We start from the raw sequence: 21,757 nt of genomic DNA on the forward strand, positions 1-21,757 counted from the left end.
CGGGACCCCAGATCAGAGGAGCTCGGGAGAATACATAGATGTAAGTGAACCTTAGAGGAAGAAAACAACAAGAGCGGAAAGTGATCTGATTGGGAGTGAGTGGATATATAGCAAATTTGTATATATAGAGTTGGCCAAAGGGATCTCCTTTGAGAGGAAAGGTTACGCCACAACATAGTGTGAGGAAATAGAGAAGAGAGAGCAAATAGGATCTTCTCCATTGCGGAAAAAAGGTACCGTTGCAAGTAATGTAGAGGTCCAGTATAAGGAGGATCTGTACTCCCTCCACTCTGCAAACGGGAGTGTGAGGAGGTAAATTCTCTTGCCTCGAAGAGGAGGCTGAGGAAGAGTCTAAACCATTGAGTTAATAAATGTGATGTTGTGTAGGTCCATTATATGGTGGACCTGGGATCCTTTAGCCCGACATAAGGGGCGTAAGGGGGTAAATTCCCTTGCCTAAAAGATGAGGCTGACAAAGGGTGTACAACATTGTTTACATAACTATAGTGCATATAATTGTGTTTTATTGAGGTGTTGTTCATAGTGTTTATGGATTTGCTGTAGTGTGGAGTGGTGATTGTTGAGTTGTGTGGACAAAGGTGTAGTTTGAGTTGTGTGTGATGTGGTGAGAAGAATGTGGAGGGGAACAGAGCGTGTGGGCAGTGTTGAGAGGGCAGGGTACATTGGTGCCACTGCATCAGTGTCTAGGAAACATATGATTATTATGATTGCACAATCAGGTGTAACTATGAGTACCCTTTACTACACTTGAATACATGTGCACTGTGCTTCTACTGTTCTGGGAAAAAATAATGAAGTACCATCATGAGTGGGTTGCTGAACAAGAGGAGGGATGCATAAACCTTGGCCCGAAGATGGAACACATAATAAGGAGGTTCTGGGCAACATGTATACATATTTAGCCATGAAATAGGAGGGGAGGAAGTTGAAGACTAGGCAGGGCATCCTTGAGCTTTGGAGAATGGCTGAAGATTTGAAAGACATTCCTGAGGTCCCTAAATGGAGAGAAATTATAACACCAGTGCCATGCGTAACCCCCATCCTGTGATACCCTTACAGCCCCCACAACCCGCCACCCCCACAGGGTTGTTATCCCATGTAAGCAGCAGCTAGTTACACTTACCCCAAGTATGTGCCCCATGCAGCCTCCAAACTGAGAGCCCCCACCACCTATGAAAATGTCCTGCAACCCTCAGCAGCGAATGCCTCGCGCAACCCATTAGTGATGGAGATTGAGAACAGGGCACGCAGAGTGTTAGAAATAGAACTTTGAAGGACAGAGGCAGAGCTTGCACAAATAAAGTTAGAGGGGGAGAAGGGCGAAGGGCACCAATAGGTAGTGATGAATGGAGAGGGGGTGATAATATTTTGTTTCAAATTGACAGTATCATGATTATGGACGTATATGTTGAGACAAATGATGATAGTTGCAATGATGATAGGCCTCAAGCAGAGCCACAGCGAGTTTAGATTACTAGTCGATTTGATCAGCTGCAGACATAGGAGTAGTAGAAGAGGAGGGAAGGGGAACTGATGAGGAGCAGAGGGAAGAGACACCGCCCAGGATAACACCAAGAGTAGAGAGTGTACAGGGTCAGAGACCATGTTGCATGGCAGTGCTAAAAGGGAAGAATAGGGATCAACTATATCATCCAAAACCAGTGGGCACTCAATATCCATTACTACATACAGGTCACGGAGGAGCACAGTATGTGACGTGGCCACACATGGATAGAAAGATTTTGATGACGGCATTGCCGTCACTTACATCAGGAGAAGGCAAGTGGATATACGCACTTGGAAAACAGACAGCAGGCATTACATTAGTGGTAGAGGATATGTAAAGCTTATTTGCAGCATTATTAGGAGATCAAGCAGATGATATTCGGAAAGTGGGTTAACCATGGGTACACATGGGAGATGATGATCATGATGGAGCACACTTTAATGAGTGTGGGGGCGGAAGTATGTGCTGCCTTAAGTGCGGCATGTCCCGATACACCAGATATACATTCAATTATGGCATGTAAGATGAAAGAAGATGAAGACCCAGCACAATATAACATTCAAATTCAGGACATGTGGAGGCCGGAGAGAGGAGAACCATGGGACAAGAATATAGCAATATTCTGTCATATGTTCAAGAACAGGCACCCAAAGGAGTAGCAGAAGGATTTGGATAAACTAGTGGGGATTGAAGTTAAGGGATGGGCAGGGATTCTGGCATTTATAGTACACCATTGTAGATGGTGGGAGGAGAAATAAAAGGACGTAGTGGATAACACACAGAAGGCTGAAGCAAAGCTAGTGCAGAAGAAGTAGCAAAGTTTATGATAGAAGGAGCAGTGATTACAGCACCGCCTTGAGGGCAGGTTGAAGTGAGAATAGCACAGGTAGAACCAAGAATGGCACCGGAGTGGACAGAAGGGTACTGAGGTTGACTAGATAACTGAGGTAATCAGGGAGGGCATCAGGGAAGTTACCAATAAGGAAGAAATGAATTTTAGGGAGGACAAGGGAGTAGATGAGTTGCATTTGGAGGGATGGGGCAGACATATGGGGAAGGGCAGGTCTGTGTTGGTCCTGTGGAAGAATGGGCCATTTTGTGTGGGAATGTAGGAGCAGAAAAGTGTATGCACATGACCTTTGTGCTTATCCCAGAAGAAGGCTGCCCCCATTAAATATCAACAGCAGTACAGGATGATGCCTCCACACGCCCCGTATTGTACAGTCCCCATGCAGTCACCCCAGCAGGGACAACAACCCCAGTATCAATATCAAGTGCAAGCACCAATGCAGATGCAACCCCCAGCCTAATAGAACTCCCATGTACGCGCAGCAATAGACACAACAACCAGCAGCACAATTATGGGAGAAAAATGCTTTGCTGCATGGCGCAGTGATGCAGTATACAGGGCAGGTGTGTTGGGTGGTAACCCCTTCCTATTACCAGGGTTGAACACATATCCAGATTAGGACAGCCCATAGAGAGCCTTGACTTGTCCAGTCGTGCCAATTCCTGCTGATCCGGCAGAGGATCTCCTGATAGGTGTGCAGATAGTATTCTAATAATTTGTTTTCAGGGCTGACAAAGGTGCAACAATAACATGCATAAAGGAAGGGTGCTTCCGTTTATCAGGAAAGGTAATGGACATGCAAGGTTTCTCTGGGGCAATAACATTGGTTCCATTTACAGAAGATTTACCCATTAAGGTAGGTACTAAAGAGGTGTTAGCTCTTGTTTTCTTCTGAAACAACAGTGAATTTGTTGGGCAGGGATCTGATTAGCAAGTTAGGGTAGTGTGTTTCAGACCAGGAATGTGTTATGCTAGGGTTCTTGCATTAACACAAGCTTTGTATAGCGACAGCACTGCTAGAGGAATACCTTTGTACCCACATGTGTTTATGTACGGAGCAACCATTTTGTTGAGTTGGGTGCCCGGGATCTGAAATGTTATGTTATGTTATGTTACTTGACATTTATATAGCGCTTTATATATCATTGGTATGACCTCAAAGCGCTGGTAGGTTGACCACCCTCAGGAACCATAGTTCGAGTTAGTAGAGAGAAATAGAAACGTATGGTGCATGGGTGCACCGGAAATGTGTGCAGCTGGTATAGTTTTGGATGATAGCTGCTTCCTAGCAATAATTGTGGTGCTGAAGATATCAGTTGGATGTGTGCAGTCTGATGGGTGGACACCCAGACTGGGTTCTGGCTATGTCAGGCCTGGGGAAAGCCTATGTGAACAGCTAGCCAGAATGTGCTCAGCTAGCTGTGTTTTATTAGGTGGATGAGGTGCTCATGGGGTCGTATTCGTGTGTGCACAGCTTGGCCAAATCATCAGCCGTATAGCTGTGTTCTAGTTGAATGATGGTGTATAGTATAGAGTAAGCGTAGTGGTGTGATATTGTGGTTATCTGTAACAGCGCCTTAGACTGTAGACCATAGAATAAGCGATGGAGAGTGCTGTCAGAAATTTTGTTCAGGCAAGCAGTTCCCCAAGACCATGATCCAAGTACCCTTATTACACTAGTTTTAGAGGGGGTGTTAATTGCTGATTACAAGATAGTGTTAATAGTGACTGACGAAGAAGGAGATGAGTGGCATACAGTTTTGTGAATTTGGACAGCACAGTAATTGAGTAGGGTGTCAGATTACAGCTTCTTGAAGATAGTGGTAATGATGGTGAGATGATACTGGAGGTTTGTATTCCATGTCAATGATCCAGCTAAGGAATGTACCTAGTCCTATACTCATTGTATCCTCGGAGTCCCTGTGTAACACAGCGATTTATCCTGCCAAAAAGGCAAAAGGGTAAAGATTGAGGATGATACAGGATGTATGCAAAGTGAATAATACTTGTAACGCTCACCTGATTCTCGCAGAGGCGCCGGTCTTGACTGGGCGACTACCGTATCTTCAAAGGTGATGTGTAGCGCCCGGTTGGCTCTTTGGGCTGGACCTCTGTGCACTGTATGCCTGACGTGTAGAGTAAGATGTCTGCAGATAGAAAATATGGGGTTAATGAACTGGGGTTGTTGGGGTGTCCCTATCTCTTTCCTCTTCTCCTCTCCTGTAGACCCCCAAAGGTTAACGCTCTCACCTTAGGTAAGTGAATGCCGAGCTCTCCATCTGCCTCGGGGCAGGGTGCTGTAACCAGTTTCTTCACTGGATAGGTAGCGCAGGCCTCTTGACTTCAGAGGACTGCTGTCCGTCGTTTACTGCACGAACCGTAAGTTTCGAGTCATTCAAATGTCTTTAAAGTCTTTAGTAATGATGTCTCTTGTTTTGCAGGGTTCCGGCGATGGCGGATGACGGGCTGAAATGAGTTGAAGATGGAGCCCGTGTGATGAATAGAAGCGCCTGGAAGCACGTAAGTAAGCGCTTGTTGCCTGCTTCACTATGCGCTCTAACTGTCTTTTTATTTTGCAGGTACGAGTTCGGAGCGGCTGCAGGGTGCCGGAATACCCACTGGATTAGATGTGGAAAGGAGTAATGGCACGTGAGTATTAAAGTTCCCCAATGTCTTTAAACGCACCTTGTTTTGTCTTTCAGATGCGGGATGCAGCGCCGAAGGCCTCCGGAGCGTGCGAAGAGTTGGTAAACTTTTGTCTTTCAGATGCCGGAATGCAGTGTGAAGACCTCCGGAGCGCACGAAGAGTAGGTAAGCCTTTGCCTTTCAGATGCCGGAATGCTAACCTGTTCTTTCTTGTCTTTATAGGTGTTGCTGAAGACTGGATTCAGGATGGTAAGCCTTTGCCTTTCAGATGCCGGAATGCTAACCTGTTCTTTCTTGTCTTTATAGGTGTTGCTGAAGACTGGATTCAGGATGGTAAGCCTTTTTCCTTAGGCCCAGGACCGGATGCAGAAGACACGATGAGCGTTCTGCTGCAGAGGTTGCAGAATAACGCAAAGCAAGATTCATCCACCGGGTGTGGTTTAAATAGCCTCCTGTAGTGCTTAGGTGTCTCCTTCCACAGCCACGCCTAAGTAAGAAAAGAGTTCCTGGTAAGAAAAGAGTTCCTGCCTTCCAGAAGAGTTCCAGTGTTCTGAATCTAGGGAGTGGCTCCAGCCCCACCCAACAGGAAAAGTAGTTCCAAACAGAAGAGGATCAGAGGCTCAACTGGCAGGCAAGTAAGCAGCATGGTCTGCTGAAGGTAAGTCCACCCAAGCATTATGAGCCCGGCGCTTCCAGCGCTGGGACTGGGCATATTTATGAGCCTGGTGCCACTGGCGCCAGGACTGGGTCCAAAAGGTCCCAATTGGGACTGGTTGGCACTCGGAACCTGGGTTATGGATCTGCTTCCAAGGGAGTTGGGAAAACCCTGACCTTTTGGAAGCAGAGATCATGACAGTACCCCCCCTCAAGGCCCCTCCCAAACCGGGCTTCTCCGGGGGTTTTGGCTTGTCAGGAAATGTTCGGTGAAATCTTTTGATTAGGCGAGGAGCGTGGAAATATTCAGCAGGTTCCCAGGATCTCTCTTGGGGGCCGTAGCCTTTCCAGTCAATTAGGTAGAATAGTTTAGATTTGGAGATCTTGGAGTCCAGAATGCTTTTGACTTCAAACTCGAGTTCTCCATCCACCAGGATAGGTTTTGGAGATTTGGTTAGTCGGGTTTGAGGTTGCACGGGTTTTAATAGAGAGACGTGGAAGACCGGATGTATCTTCATGTGCGGGGGCAAGTCCAACTTGACCGCTACTGGGTTTACTATGGTAGTGATGGAATAGGGACCAAGGTATCTTGGGTTGAATGTGCGTGGCCCTTTTAGAGATAGATATTTGGTGGATAACCAGACTTGATCCCCTACTTGATAGTGAGGGGCTTCCTTCCGATGTTGATCTGCTCCTTTCTTGTATTGTTCTTTAGCCCTTTGAAGGTGAGAAACAGCTTCCTTAAAGGCTTGGGTGATTGTAGAATGCAGGTAGTCTACTGCTGGTGTTTCAAGATCTTGGAGGGGATCCAACTCCGAGGTTCGAGGGTGACTGCCGTACAAAAGAAAAAACGGGGTTTTCCCAGTTCCCGAATGGACAGAGTTATTGTAGGCATACTCGGCTATCCAAAGGATATCTTTCCAAGTTTTTTCAGTTTGTTGCAGCATGCAGCGTAAATACTGTTCCAGAGTTTGATTGGTCCTCTCGGTTTGTCCGTCGGTCTGAGGGTGGTGACTGGTCGATAGTCTCACATCAATTTGAGCCGACCGACAGCAACTTCGCCAAAAATGAGAAATAAATTGACTACCTCGATCCGAAATTAGAACCGAAGGAAAACCGTGCAGTCGGACGATGTTTTCGAGAAATTCTCGGGCCAGAGTTGCTGCTGTTGGCAAGCCTTTGAGCGGAATGAAATGCGCCATCTTGGAGAATAAGTCCACGATTACTAGAATCGTATTGTATCCGGAGCATGGAGGTAGATCGGTGATGAAGTCCATAGAAAGCGTATGCCAAGGGCGAGGTGGGATGTCAATAGGGCGTAAGAGGCCTGCTGGTCTTTCCTTTTGACTCTTGTTTTGGGCGCATACTCCACAGGACATTATAAAGTCTCTGATATCTTTTTTCCAAGACGGCCACCAGAAGTAGCGCTTGATCTTTTCTGAGGTCTTGGCTATACCGGGATGACCTTCCATTAAAGAGTCGTGATAACAAGAGATTACTTTTTTCTGTAAATCTGTGCTGGGTAGGTATAATCGTTCTTGGAAATACAATAAGTTGTCCTTTACTGCAAAGTCCTTTCCCTGCAGATGCCAATTCTGTATGTCTGCTGGAGTTACAAGTTGCCTGGCTTTATCCTTAACTTCCTCTATGGATTCTGTGGCGATTACACCCAGAATTCTTTGTTCGGGAATGATTGGTACAGGTTTAGGGTTGACCAAGTGTTCTTCCACTCCCATCCGAGAAAGGGCATCGGCTTTACCGTTCTTTGTACCAGGTCGATAGGTAATTATGAAGTCAAACTCGGCAAAGAATAATGCCCAACGGAGTTGTCTAGAGGATTGGGCTTTTGCGGTCTTCAAATATTGCAGGTTTCGGTGATCCGTAATCACAGTAACGGTGTGTCGGGCCCCCAGCAGATAATGCCGCCAAGCCTTAAAGGCAGACTTGATAGCCAGAAGTTCCTTGTCAGTAATCGTGTAATTGATTTCAGGAGGCGAGAATTTGCGGGACCAAAATGCCACGGGATGCAACTGATTGGTTACCGGGTCCTTTTGTGATAGAACTGCCCCCATGGCAAGGCTTGAAGCATCAGTTTCTACGATGTAGGGGAGTTCGGGGCGAGGGTGTTTTAAGATTGGTGCAGAGATAAATTTAGTCTTCAAATCCTGGAAAGCTTGTTCCGCCTCGGTAGACCATTCAAAACGTTTGTTTTTCTTTAACAAGGCAGTGATGGGCTGGACTATTCGAGAGAATTCGGGGATAAACCTGCGATAAAAGTTAGCGAAGCCTAACATGCTTTGCACACCTTTTACGGAGGATGGTGATGGCCATTTGAGAACTGCATCGACCTTCTTTGAATCCATACGCACTCCGCCAGGTGATAATATGAATCCCAAGAATTCAACTTCAGTCACGTTGAAAACACATTTTTCCAACTTAGCGAAAAGTTTGTGTTGACGCAATCTTTCGAGGACCATTTTCACGTGTTTCCGATGTTCAGATTCCGATGAAGAATAAACGAGGATGTCGTCAATGTAAACAACAACACATACATCTATGAGCTCTCTGAGGACATCGTTCATAAAATATTGAAAGGCGGCCGGGGCATTGCAAAGTCCGAAGGGCATGACCTGATATTCAAATAGCCCATACTTGGTGCGGAAGGCCGTCTTCCATTCATCGCCCTCTTTTACTCGTACCAAGTGGTAAGCTCCTCTAAGATCCAGCTTTGTATATATGCATGCTTTTCTGACTTGGTCCAGGAGTTCAGGGATCAAAGGTAACGGATATCTATTCTTAACGGTGATCTGGTTCAGGGAGCGATAATCGATACAAGTTCTAAGGTCTCCTTCCTTTTTTGGAACGAAGAACAAAGCTGAAGAAGCAGGGGACTTGGAAGGACGAATAAACCCATTTGCCAGGTATTGATCCAGGTATTGTCGAAGGTGAAGGTTCTCAGGCTCGGTGAGGGCATAAATTCTACTACAAGGAGGAGTAGATCCAGGTATCAGGTCTATCTGGCAGTCATAAGACCTATGAGGAGGTAGAGAGTTAGCCTGATCCTTCCGGAAAACATCTTGGTATTCTAGGTATTCGGGAGGTAACTGGGGAGTCTCTGAAGAAATTGCGGCCAGTGCAACACCAGGTGGAGGGTGACAAGTAGAGACACATTCTGGAAACTGGACCGTTCTTGCTCGCCAATCGATCAGAGGATTGTGTTTCTCTAACCAAGGTATTCCTAGAATAATCTGAAACTGAGGGGCCTTGATCACATCGAACACGATCTTCTCATGGTGTCCATCTTGACTTACTAGCGTCACCTCTTGAGTGGTATGCGTTACTGGCCCGGAGGCTATCTCCGTACCATCCACCGTAGTAATGACGTCCTTTACAGCCTTGGGACAAAGAGTTAGATTCATCCTCAAAACCATTTCATGATCCACATAATTGCCGATGGCACCGCTGTCGACGTAAGCTTCAATTGCATGTAATCGATCCGGATTATCAGGGCTAATGAGGACCATAGGTATCACGAAATGCGAGGTCACGGAACTGGTTTTCACGCTCGGCAAGAGGACCTCTATTCTTGTCGGGCGAGGTTGTTTCCCTGCTCAGAGTTTGTAACTTTGGTAACTGCAGCTCCTACTGCCTTCTTGGCAGGTTTCACCGGACAGTCTCGAAGAAAGTGCCCTGAGTTTCCGCAATATAGGCATAATTGCAACTGTTTCCTCCTTTCCCGCTCCCTTTGTGTTAGAGGACCTTTCAGACCCCCTATTTGCATGGGTTCCCCGGAGTCTACTCCTTTGGAAGGAGTTGGCGGTTTGGAAAATACTCGAGCATCAAACTTGGAACGATCGGCCTTCCTGTTCTGCAGCCTGTGATCTATTTGAACGACCAAGTCTATATAATCCGAACAGTCTTGTGGGGGATTCACTACTTGGGCTAAAACGTCTTTGAGCTCTCCACGTAGACCTCTATAAAACAGCGTAATCCTTTTGTCCTCAGGCCATTGAGTTTCCACTATTAGTCTATTGAAAGATGCAATATAAGCCAAAAGGTCTTGATTACCCTGTCGCAACGAAAGAAGCTCATTGTCCAAGGCCTGCCCCTGTGAATGTCTTGCGAACAGTTTTTCCATACTAAGCTGAAAGGCTTGAAAATCATGGAGAACCGGATCATCTTGATTAACTAGAGGGATCGACCAGTCTGCCGCATTGCCACTAAGGTACGAAAGTACAAAAGCTACTTTTGCTTGATCAGTTGGAAAGGCTGCTGGCCGGCATAAGAAGTGCAACCGGCACTGATTGATAAATACTGCAAACCTCTTTGGGTCACCAGAAAATCGTTCGGGCGGAGCCAGAGGTACATTCCCAGGTAGGTTGATCTGCACTGGATTCATAGAGGATGTTGAAGGAAGATTTGCCCCTGATGCGGGTAACGGGGTCTGTCCGGCTTGTGACTGTAGCACTTGTCTAGCAAGATTGTCTGTTCTCTCCTTGGAAATAACTAGTTCCCTTCTTAGAGCATTCGTTTCCTGACGAGCTGCATGCACTTCTGCCCTTAGTTCCCCAAGTAACCGGGCTAGGGGGTCAGTATCCGAGGTTTCCATAGCGCCTGGGCGAGAGTTTTGCGGTAGGCTTTGCGTTCTGTAACGCTCACCTGATTCTCGCAGAGGCGCCGGTCTTGACTGGGCGACTACCGTATCTTCAAAGGTGATGTGTAGCGCCCGGTTGGCTCTTTGGGCTGGACCTCTGTGCACTGTATGCCTGACGTGTAGAGTAAGATGTCTGCAGATAGAAAATATGGGGTTAATGAACTGGGGTTATTGGGGTGTCCCTATCTCTTTCCTCTTCTCCTCTCCTGTAGACCCCCAAAGGTTAACGCTCTCACCTTAGGTAAGTGAATGCCGAGCTCTCCATCTGCCTCGGGGCAGGGTGCTGTAACCAGTTTCTTCACTGGATAGGTAGCGCAGGCCTCTTGACTTCAGAGGACTGCTGTCCGTCGTTTACTGCACGAACCGTAAGTTTCGAGTCATTCAAATGTCTTTAAAGTCTTTAGTAATGATGTCTCTTGTTTTGCAGGGTTCCGGCGATGGCGGATGACGGGCTGAAATGAGTTGAAGATGGAGCCCGTGTGATGAATAGAAGCGCCTGGAAGCACGTAAGTAAGCGCTTGTTGCCTGCTTCACTATGCGCTCTAACTGTCTTTTTATTTTGCAGGTACGAGTTCGGAGCGGCTGCAGGGTGCCGGAATACCCACTGGATTAGATGTGGAAAGGAGTAATGGCACGTGAGTATTAAAGTTCCCCAATGTCTTTAAACGCACCTTGTTTTGTCTTTCAGATGCGGGATGCAGCGCCGAAGGCCTCCGGAGCGTGCGAAGAGTTGGTAAACTTTTGTCTTTCAGATGCCGGAATGCAGTGTGAAGACCTCCGGAGCGCACGAAGAGTAGGTAAGCCTTTGCCTTTCAGATGCCGGAATGCTAACCTGTTCTTTCTTGTCTTTATAGGTGTTGCTGAAGACTGGATTCAGGATGGTAAGCCTTTGCCTTTCAGATGCCGGAATGCTAACCTGTTCTTTCTTGTCTTTATAGGTGTTGCTGAAGACTGGATTCAGGATGGTAAGCCTTTTTCCTTAGGCCCAGGACCGGATGCAGAAGACACGATGAGCGTTCTGCTGCAGAGGTTGCAGAATAACGCAAAGCAAGATTCATCCACCGGGTGTGGTTTAAATAGCCTCCTGTAGTGCTTAGATGTCTCCTTCCACAGCCACGACTAAGTAAGAAAAGAGTTCCTGGTAAGAAAAGAGTTCCTGCCTTCCAGAAGAGTTCCAGTGTTCTGAATCTAGGGAGTGGCTCCAGCCCCACCCAACAGGAAAAGTAGTTCCAAACAGAAGAGGATCAGAGGCTCAACTGGCAGGCAAGTAAGCAGCATGGTCTGCTGAAGGTAAGTCCACCCAAGCATTATGAGCCCGGCGCTTCCAGCGCTGGGACTGGGCATATTTATGAGCCTGGTGCCACTGGCGCCAGGACTGGGTCCAAAAGGTCCCAATTGGGACTGGTTGGCACTCGGAACCTGGGTTATGGATCTGCTTCCAAGGGAGTTGGGAAAACCCTGACCTTTTGGAAGCAGAGATCATGACAATACTGTAGAAGCTGAGTTCCCAAAAGTATCAAACTCTGCCACAAAACTTTGCAACATACCCACTGAGGCTTCACATTTCACTGTCATTGATTTGAAAAATGCGTTCTTCTCCATTCCATTACACCCTTATTCCCAATACCTCACTGCGTTTACCTATTGTGGGCAATGGTCCCACCACACAAGACTTACTCAGGGGTACTGTGAGTCCCCCAGCATTTTAAACAGAGTACTCCACATGGAATTAGGTACCATATATGTGTACAGAAGGAATTGTATGATTGGACCAAAAAAAAAGGTCCGACCATACAAAAAGTCCAAAAAATGCTACCACCAAAGGTTCGAACACCAAACGTTCGAACCTTTGGTGGTAGCATGCATTGAAGGTAAGTTAAAAAAAAAAGAGTGCGGGGGTTGCAGGGGCGGGTGTCCCTGCAACACCCCGCTCACCATACTATAGAGTATAGTCAGCGGGGGTTGGAGAGGACACAGCCTCTGCACACCCGACATTTAAGAAAATATAAAGGGGGCTGCGGGGGTGTTCCCCGCAACACCAGTACACCTGAGAAGAAAATATTTAAAGTATAGTGAGCAGGGTTGCTGGGGAAACCCCTGCAGCCCCAGTGGAAAAAAAAATGAAAAGGACCCTGCAGCGCCGGTACTTAATCACGGAAGTGAAAGGGAACTGGTGCCGCAGGGAGACAGCTTGATGAAAAGGTAAGCAGGGTATGTTTATGTTGGGGGTGTGGGTGTGTTGAGGGTGTGGGTGGTCGGTGTGTTGTGGGTGTGGGTGGGGGTGTGGGTAATGTAGTGATTTGCAATGTTTGTTCGCATGGGAAATGTACGCACCATTGGTGGTGCGTACATTTCCCATGCGAACATTTCCATCACTGACTTTTCCGTGATGGAAGGAACATGCATATCCGTACAGAGCACTATTATTCAGAATGTAGATTACCTCATACTGGCAGCACAACAGACGACACCTGTAGACCAGATTCAGTCACATTGCTCACACAGCCTGCAGACACAGGATACACATTGGACAAGTCACTTTGCTCACACTGCTTGCAGACAAATGATACAAGGTGGACAAGTACAAAATGCAATATTGTCAGAAGAAGGTGGTGTATTTGTGACAGATAATCTGTGGGGAAATGAGTAACCCCAGAAAGAACAGCTGCAGTACAGAACACACCACAGCCAACTGCAGTTAAGGAAATGCAACCATTTTGGGGTTTGTGTAACTATTGTAGGGCATGGACCATCGACTATTCTATTTACACAAAACCTCTGTTGCAGGGACTTAAGGAAGCACAGAAAAGGGAAGGGACACTCACCTAGACAGGAAAAATGATTAAGTGTTTCCAAGAACTTAAGAATGCCATATGCAATGCCCCAGTACTAGAAACCCCAGATTGCATGAAATAAGTGTATCTGTTTTCACAGTCTAATGGCTAGGTCATGACTGCAGTGTTGGATTAGCAGACATCTATGAGAAATAAACCCCTAGCATATTATAGTGGCACTTTAGAATCAGTGATGCAGGGACAATTTCCTTGTAAACAGGGACTGGCTGATGCAGACTTGAAAAGTCCTCAACAATCACTATGGGTTGCTCAGTGATGTTTAATGTAGAGCATGCCGTGTTTGAAATTCCTGAGCGATCCAAATCCACTTTGACCACACAAAGGACTTCTGCATATGAAGCTATTTTGTCAAGACCATCCATTCATAGTGTGCAGTGTCACACAGTAAACCCCTCCATGTTTATTGCAATACCTTTTCAACAAGGTGAGGAAGTTCCTGACTGTATTACATATGAAAGTCCTAAAAATGATTTAGTATAAGCAAAGGAGGAAGCACTTGTGAAAGGGGAGATCCTCTTCCTTGATGGGTCATCAAGGATTGATCAGGGGACTGGCCAGAGACACACAGGTGCAGTAGTAATGTGCCTTGTAGATGGAACGTATAAGGTTGTCATTCAAAAAAGGTTACCAGTACACTATTCGGCCCAGGCAGAGGAACTGATTCGATACATTGAAGCATTAGAGGCATCCCAAGGATGCTTATTCACCATTTATTCTGACTCATCATACGTAACCACTGCTGTACATTCAGGATTGTCTAGATATAAAAGGAGGGGGTTTCAATGTTCAGATGGCATGCCTGTGCAGCATGCAGCCATGTTAGGGAGATTAAGTTATACCTTGTCCCACCCAACACTAGTAGCAGTGGTTAAATTTGCTGCCCACACTCAAAATACAGACCCCGTCTCACTTGGTAATGATGCAGCAGAAAAGGCCACCAAAGAAGATGGATATTTGCAGGACCCAGATGTCATTGCATATCCTGAGGTGGCTAATCAACAGTTGCAATTGCCAATCCCATGCACTGCAGTACTAAGTAAACAATTAATTGAGTTACAAGACAAAGCAACCCAGGACAAGAAGGAGTTGCTGGTTAGAAGGGGGTGCTCACAATTGCCGACCAATTTGATATGGAGAAAAAACTTTACAGGTAATGTAGTAATGGTTCGGGAATTGGTCATGGTTACTATTGAGCTACTGCATTATTGTTACCTTGTTGGGGCAGCATGTCCGTCCTCCCGCTGGGTTAAGGCTGGTCCTTGTACACAACCAGATGCAAAATCAGAAGATACATTCCTGGTATGCAAGGTATTTCCATGCTGGGGGGGTATGTGAGGTCTTGAAATGTGATAATGGAACTCACTTTTTTAAGTAATTGTTTAAGGAGATTGCTTCACTATTGGGAATACATCAAAAGCTGTGCTTGATATATCATCTTTAATCCAACGGGATTGTAGAAAAAGAAAATGGGCTGTTGAAAAGTAAACTGTCAAAAATATGCACTATGTTAGGGATGAACTGGCTGCAATGTCTCCCTCTGGCTTTGTTTACCCTGAGAACACAGCCAAGTAAAGACAAACACGTTTCCCTGCATGAGATAGTGATGTGGAGAAGGATGCATACACATGTCACTCCTGTACGCACAGAATCAGATGCTCACGGGGCAGCAGGAGTATTGCGTGAGAAGTTTCCGGGGGTTTCGAGGGAGTTAACCAAAAGTATTAAGTTCCTGTCTTATAAGATTGCTCCTAGAAGAGAAGGCACAACTGATCCATTGAACTCACGGCCACTGCAACTGTATCCTGATGAGCAGGTCTCTGGGAGGAATTTCGTCCATCGCTGGATTGACCAGCGTTCCCAGGGTCCATATACAGTGGTTTTTGCCAAACCATTGCCGTTCTTGCTAAGGAGTTATAGTAGGGGTTCAAAAAGCACCCAGTACCGCTTCACCTTCCTTCCTAATGAAGATGCTACAGAATAAAGTACAAATGGACAGCACATGTTCTTATGCTATTAAACCTGTATATGTTGTGTTCTTTTTGGTATATCAGTTGTGTGTTTTTTTGGATATATTTTATTGTTGGGACATATAAAAGGAGGTGTGGGAATGACACTGATGTATTTTTTGGGATGACATGAACCAGGAGGGAAACTGAGACAGAGATAGAATATAATCAGTATAAGGGTGTGATACTAGACACCATAGCGGATGTGCACCACCATGAGTCAGAAAACATGTGGTATAATCACATGTACAAAGTGGGAACAATCCCGGGGCATTGCCACTGCTCACATGGGGGGAGCCCCTTCCCATTAGCCCAGGCAGGAGAGAATGATACCCAATAGTCCTCCTCACGGTGGTACTTAGCAGTTGGATCTCATGAGAAGGGAAACCCTCTATGTGACCAGTGACGACTGCCTTGGGAGAATTAGTATGCACATCTTCCATCTCTGTCCCCTCTTTCCCTCACCCCTCCCACTCCTTTGTAGTCCCCCACACATCTGTTTATGTCTGTAGGATAGAAGACCCCAACCATATAAACCATACTGAGACGAGGAAGAGTGAGGGTTCCAGATGGAGTTCATACAACCACTGACTTGAATAAGAACTGGCAAGGAGGCAAAAACCCACAGCGGAACCAATATATGCAGTACTGTCAAACAGAGCCAGAGCCCAAGATAAAAAAAAGGAAGAAGGACTCTGTATTTTTGCAGATCCTCCCTGGAGGAAAAGAGAGCTGGCTGGACGATCACTGCGTGGAACTGGAAAGACTGATTGAGACTTGTCGCTGTTTTCCCCATTGCCAAGACTGGAGAATCAAAGGTACAAGAGAGACTGGGAGTCAGACCACGCGGTCGGACTGAGAAACAGACACTGAGAGGGACCAGCCCTGTAAACGCTACAAAGACACATTGTGACTGCTGGACAGCATGCAGAAGCCTGCAGCAGGAAGAAACAGTTCTGAAAAACTGCTTGAGCAAGCCGGTACATCACAAAGGGTACCTGGGTTACCATAGAGGGTGGTAGAGAGAAAGGAGAACATAGGAGATGGTTGGGGAAGGCTGAAGACCCCATCACCCTCATACCAGTACTTGGGGAAAACTAAGAAACAGACATAAAAGAAACAGTGCCTGGCAGGTTAGTGAACCAGGCCTGGGTACAACATGGAATAAATGTGAGAGAGGGGTCTGGAAACCATACAAAGTCACAGAATCCCCACAACAGCAGCACACAAGGGTCTGGGACCCACATGAAGTTGGGAAAGCCTTCCAACAACAGCAAACAGCACACAGGAGTCAGGGACCAATTTCAATCCTAAGAAGCACTCAACCAAGGGGCTTGCACCCACAGCAAGTGAGGGAGATCCAAAGAGAACCCACACAAAAGAGAGAGAAGTCACAGAAAAAAGTTGGAGAGATCCCGAGAGAATCCAGAGGGGTCTGGGACCCACACAAGAGAGAAAGATAGAGAAGTACGAGAAGTGCACATAAGGGGTCGAGGACCCATTGCTAAAAGAAGGAAAATTTTCTGGAACATTAAGACCTACAGCCAAGTCTGGCAGGATAGTGAAAAAGGCTTGTTGTTACATTTGTGTACCAGAGAAGGATCAGGGGAAGAGACTCCACCCCCTGATACTTGGTGTTCTGTGAAATAAGACAGACTGTGAAGGAAAGGAGGAGGGAAAGCAATTCCCCATTGATCATGTTGTGTTTCGTGTAAGTCAACAAAGTTTATTCAGTATACGTCATTAAAATCAGTCACAATACAAATATTACAAGCAATACATATGATAATATAACCTACCTATCAGTACAAACACTTGAGGCTAATACACTGATGCGCTAATAATAACATGATGAATTTAAGCCTGGTACCATAGTGGTGATACTTTTATCAAAAGATACACATATCCCTACCCTAAGATTCTTTCACAAATGATAAAATATCAAACATAACATTTTCCTCTTCTGACTGCATTATTAAAGCCATAGCATCTGTACAGCTTCTAATGTTATTCTTTAAAAAGTGTGGCCTTAACCATATTTTTCTTGGCCCTGCATTAAATGTAAATACGAATAAGAAATGTACAAGGTTTTCAGTCTTCCCCTTCCCATACGGACATATTTTGTCTGCATCGTCCATGGTGTTCTGGATCGCACCAGCGAGACATTTAGCCATATCATTAGAATAGTTCTCCTGCACTTGTGAGAGTGTAGAGGAGCAGCCTCTCACCCGCTCTCTGGTAAACAGACAGGTGACTATGCAATTTAGGGGTTATGTCCCAACCCCTGCTCCAATAGTGCAAATATGAGAAGAATTGTGCACTCTAACAACTGTATTATCCATACCGTAAGCAGAAACAGTGAGGATAAACATGGTGTGGACCAAGGATGATAGAAGTGTTGTCATTTCACCTATGACATCATATAATTGTATAAGAGACAAGCTAAACATGCATTTATTATAGAATAGCACAGACATTAGAGCCTCATCATGAGTTGAACGGTAACGCCGGCATTATTAGCACCGGCGTAATAGCCCTACCGCCAAACCCCACGGCGCTATTAGCGCTGGATCACGGGTTTGGCGGAAAGGTTATTGCCCATTCTCCATTGGGCCCATTTGGGAATTCCTCATTCCATATTGGGCCCAATGGGGAAAATTCACGCTATTACCGCCGGCGGATTTCCCGCTGGCGGTAATCCCACTGAAAATCATCAATTTTGCCACAGATTTCCCCCCAGCTCTGAGCCAAAGCCATGATCTGGCGGACCCTTAAATGCAGAGGTAATAGTGCTACCGCCGCATTTAAGGGTTACCGCCAGACTCGTGATGAGGCCCTTTGTGTTTAAATATGAAGGAGGTTATTTACACTCAGTAGACAGTAGACATTAGAAAACTGATAGTGCTCAAAATATATGCAGGAAAGTAGTTCTCTGACAACAGAATTATGGCTACAGCAGACGTCCATTATTTTAAAATGCACTGCATATTTTGCCTTCCAAATGAATAAAGGTTTTAAGTCAGACAGGTGTTTATGAAGGTTTAAAAGTGCTTGAAGCACAGAAAAGGTGCCATGTGCAGAAAAGGGTGTATGTTTGGCAGAAAGCCAACGTACAGTGAGATGGCAGAAACAAATATCAGAAAATGTGATTTTCACTGCTGTGACTCATAAAAAGAAACTGACATACAGGCAGTAAAAATAAGGTAGAACAATTGACCAATGAAGAAATGGACAGTCTATTTCTGTCTCGACCACAGTGTGCTAGAAAGTCTGGAGACATACATAATTCCTAGAACTTGTGTTGTCCAACTTTGAGGTTGCAACGTATGAAAGTCATGTGTTTCAGGAAAGGTTTATGTCCAATAGAAATCAAGTGATGTATTTGACCTTTACGTGAAATGATCAATAAAAACCCCATTGAAATATAGGGTTCAGAATAGCAGAAAATGATTGTGCAATGCATTATGTTCTATAAAAGTGTGCATAAAATGGGCAGGCTTTGAGCCCTTGCCTTGCTAATTGACAAACCATGGCTTGTGTAACTGCTCCCAGCCGGCAAAATAATACACCTTTTGCTGTTTGCACAATCCGGTCTCTAAAATGGTGTTTATTGAATTATGACTGGGATAGGGCCTTCCTTCAAGAGTTAACCTTTGTAATAAAGTTTTGGGCGGGCCATCGTCGAACAGTATTCCCAGTACATTTTCATAGATGGCATTCTAGAAATGTGCTTCTGGGTTTGAGTCCATTCATCATGGTCAACACACTCCCTGATACACCTTCTCTGTTGCTGTTAATGTGCGTAAATGCTCCAGGTTGCTCAGCCCCAATTTTCCAATAGATTCACTCCCTCTGAGAGCCATTTAAATGTACCCTCTACACTGCAACTCAACATTTCCATTAGGGCAGACTTGACATTAGGGTTCATAGATAAATCAAACAGGACTTTCATTAAAAAAAGTGCAAATCTAAAACAGGCTTGCCGTACCATACTGAGAATCCAAAGCTTGTGCTGTAATGCACCCCCTGGGGTTGCTGGTAAAATCCCCACCAGCTTTCTCAAAAAGACATTCTGCATGGGTTTGAGATTACTAGATGAGGAGAAGCCCTGCACCTCACTGCCATAATGGATTGCCAAACTTATCCTAAAATTCATTACTTCAAGGCACTTGTCCAGCCTTTTCCCCCATAAAAGTAATACATCTTTGAAGACCTCTTAAACTTGCTTGCTTCTGCATGGTAAACTGCTTAACATGGTCAGTCTATCTCCCATCTCTCGAACAGCCAACTCTGGTGTATCTGTAGGACGTGGCCACTTCTATTCTTACTTGATTGTTACACCACCTACCCCAGAGTCTGCCTTTTGCAAAGACCACAATCTTTGTCTTAGATACATTTAATGAAAGATGGTGGTCCTCATTACGAGCTTGCAGGTCTGACCTGGCGGAATAAAACGCACCTGCGAGCACAGCATGCATGTAGCACAGGCACCATTATGAATGGTGCCGGTGCTACAAACATTCCCATTCCCATTGAGCCCTATAGGGCTCAATGGGAATGGGGATCATCTGATTGCACCACCCGCAAAAGGGCAATTACCGGCTCCGGCAGGGCCGGAATACCCCAGTAATTTCCCATTCGCAGTTGCCGGACTTTCTTGCAAGTTGGAGGTAGCCTGCCGGTTATACCGGCAAGGCTACCTCCAACCATGTAATGAGGCCCTGTGTCTTTTAAGAAAGCTGTCTGCATATTGAAGACTCTGCTATAATTCCCTGTTTCAGTGAGATCTATCAGTGCGGTATTGTGAAAATATAGAAGAACCCCTTTCAATTTTGCAGGGATAACCTTAAGACTGGTCTTGTGTGGGTTAAAATCGCATAAAAACAGTGAAAATAAAAGAGGGGCCAGCAGACTTCCCTGTCTGATGTCCCTATTTGTGCTACTATCTCTGGAGTATTTATTCGGCTGTAGATATCGGATCACAATTGAAGTATTGCTATAAACCAACTGTATCATCTGCAGCACTATTTTAGTCAGTTTCCCCCATAAGATATTCCTGTCAATGGAGTTGAATGCTTTAGTTAGATCGAGAAATGCTACATATACTTTACTGTCTCAGGAAAGGAGCCGGGAGGCCAGGCCCCCTGTAAATATTTTACTTGAAATATCTATCAGGGAGATCGGATGGTAACAGGAAGGGTCTGCCATGTTACCTTATTTAAAGATCGGAACAAATAAGCTCCTATTGCACAAGTTTGGGCACCTCCTTATCACAACTATAGCATTAAAAACCTTTGTTAACGCAGAGGCTTACCATTCTGGCTAACATACATAGATTTACAGTCTTATCCCATCAGGGCCTGTGGATTTACCTATATTTAAAAGGGAAATATGCGTCTAAATTTTACCTTGCCAAAAGTTAAGCTCTCTACTTGATCAAGAGCTGTATCTTTTCTGCCTGTTTTATCTGTCTCTGTCTTATTTGATACACTGCAAAAAAAATGGGTAATCCAGCTGTTGGGTGCAATAGAGTCGATGTCCCTTTCCTCATTTTCTCCAACACCCTTAGCAACTAACCTTCAGAAAGCATTAACATTATTTTCTTGAACAGCCCTGTGTATATGATCCCACTGTTTTTCGGTTAATTGCCATGTCTTGTCTTTTAGAAGCTTCTTATATGCATGCTTTTTCTCATAAAGGGCTGTAGTCTTGATTGTGCCTTCCCTGACATACTTATTCAAGTTCCACTCCCCATGTCTACACTCTGCATGAAACCACTGGGCATCCCCTACCCTCCCTTTCCCTTGGATTCTGACTTTCCCAAGGGTACCGTTGATTTGTCTCTGAGATAACTCAAAGGTATTCAATATCTGATCTATATCAGTGCGCAGCCGTGTCCTTATGCTCTGCACTTCAATTTCCTGCCTGAGGTGAGCATGCTTGTCCTTCTCTACTTTCCTAGTCTGATCAATCGAAATGATCCCTCGCTGTTACCTAGAACATATCTCCTTCCCATCATGTATCTTCCAGTCAACTGCCAGTGGATTGTGGTCACTTTCCGACCTCCCCACTACCGCAAAATAATTTACTATAATAAATGAGAGACAGTTCACTATGGCATAATCTATAACTGATTTCTTCTTGCCAAGCTTAAATGTAGCTTTTGAAGGCATATCCCTCTTACGTCGACCATTTAATTCAACTAACTGAAAGGAATGATAAAATGTGCTAGCTGGATTAGAAAACCTTCCTGCTAGGAATGCCTAAGGAGACTTGTAACAAAACTTGCACAGGTCTTTTCCTTTGGGCAGCCTCAATGTTGGCAGTTCAATCCCCTAATAATACGATACTGACCTATGGTGCTCCATCAATAGCTGCCATTAAGGGGCATCCTTTCCCGACTTTGCTTAACTCTGACAATTTTGAGGGGATGTAGACATTTATAACCGCAAGCCTCTGTTTCTCCATCTGCTCCAGACTGGAAATAACAATATTCGATGTATAAACATTGGCATGGGAACATTTCACTGCCAGTCCACTCAATGAGTCACGCACCAATGTGGC

The sequence above is a fragment of the Ambystoma mexicanum genome, chromosome 5p (assembly GCF_040938575.1).
Source record: "Ambystoma mexicanum isolate Mex_15411 chromosome 5p, UKY_AmexF1_1, whole genome shotgun sequence".
Classification (NCBI taxonomy): Eukaryota; Metazoa; Chordata; class Amphibia; order Caudata; family Ambystomatidae; genus Ambystoma; species Ambystoma mexicanum.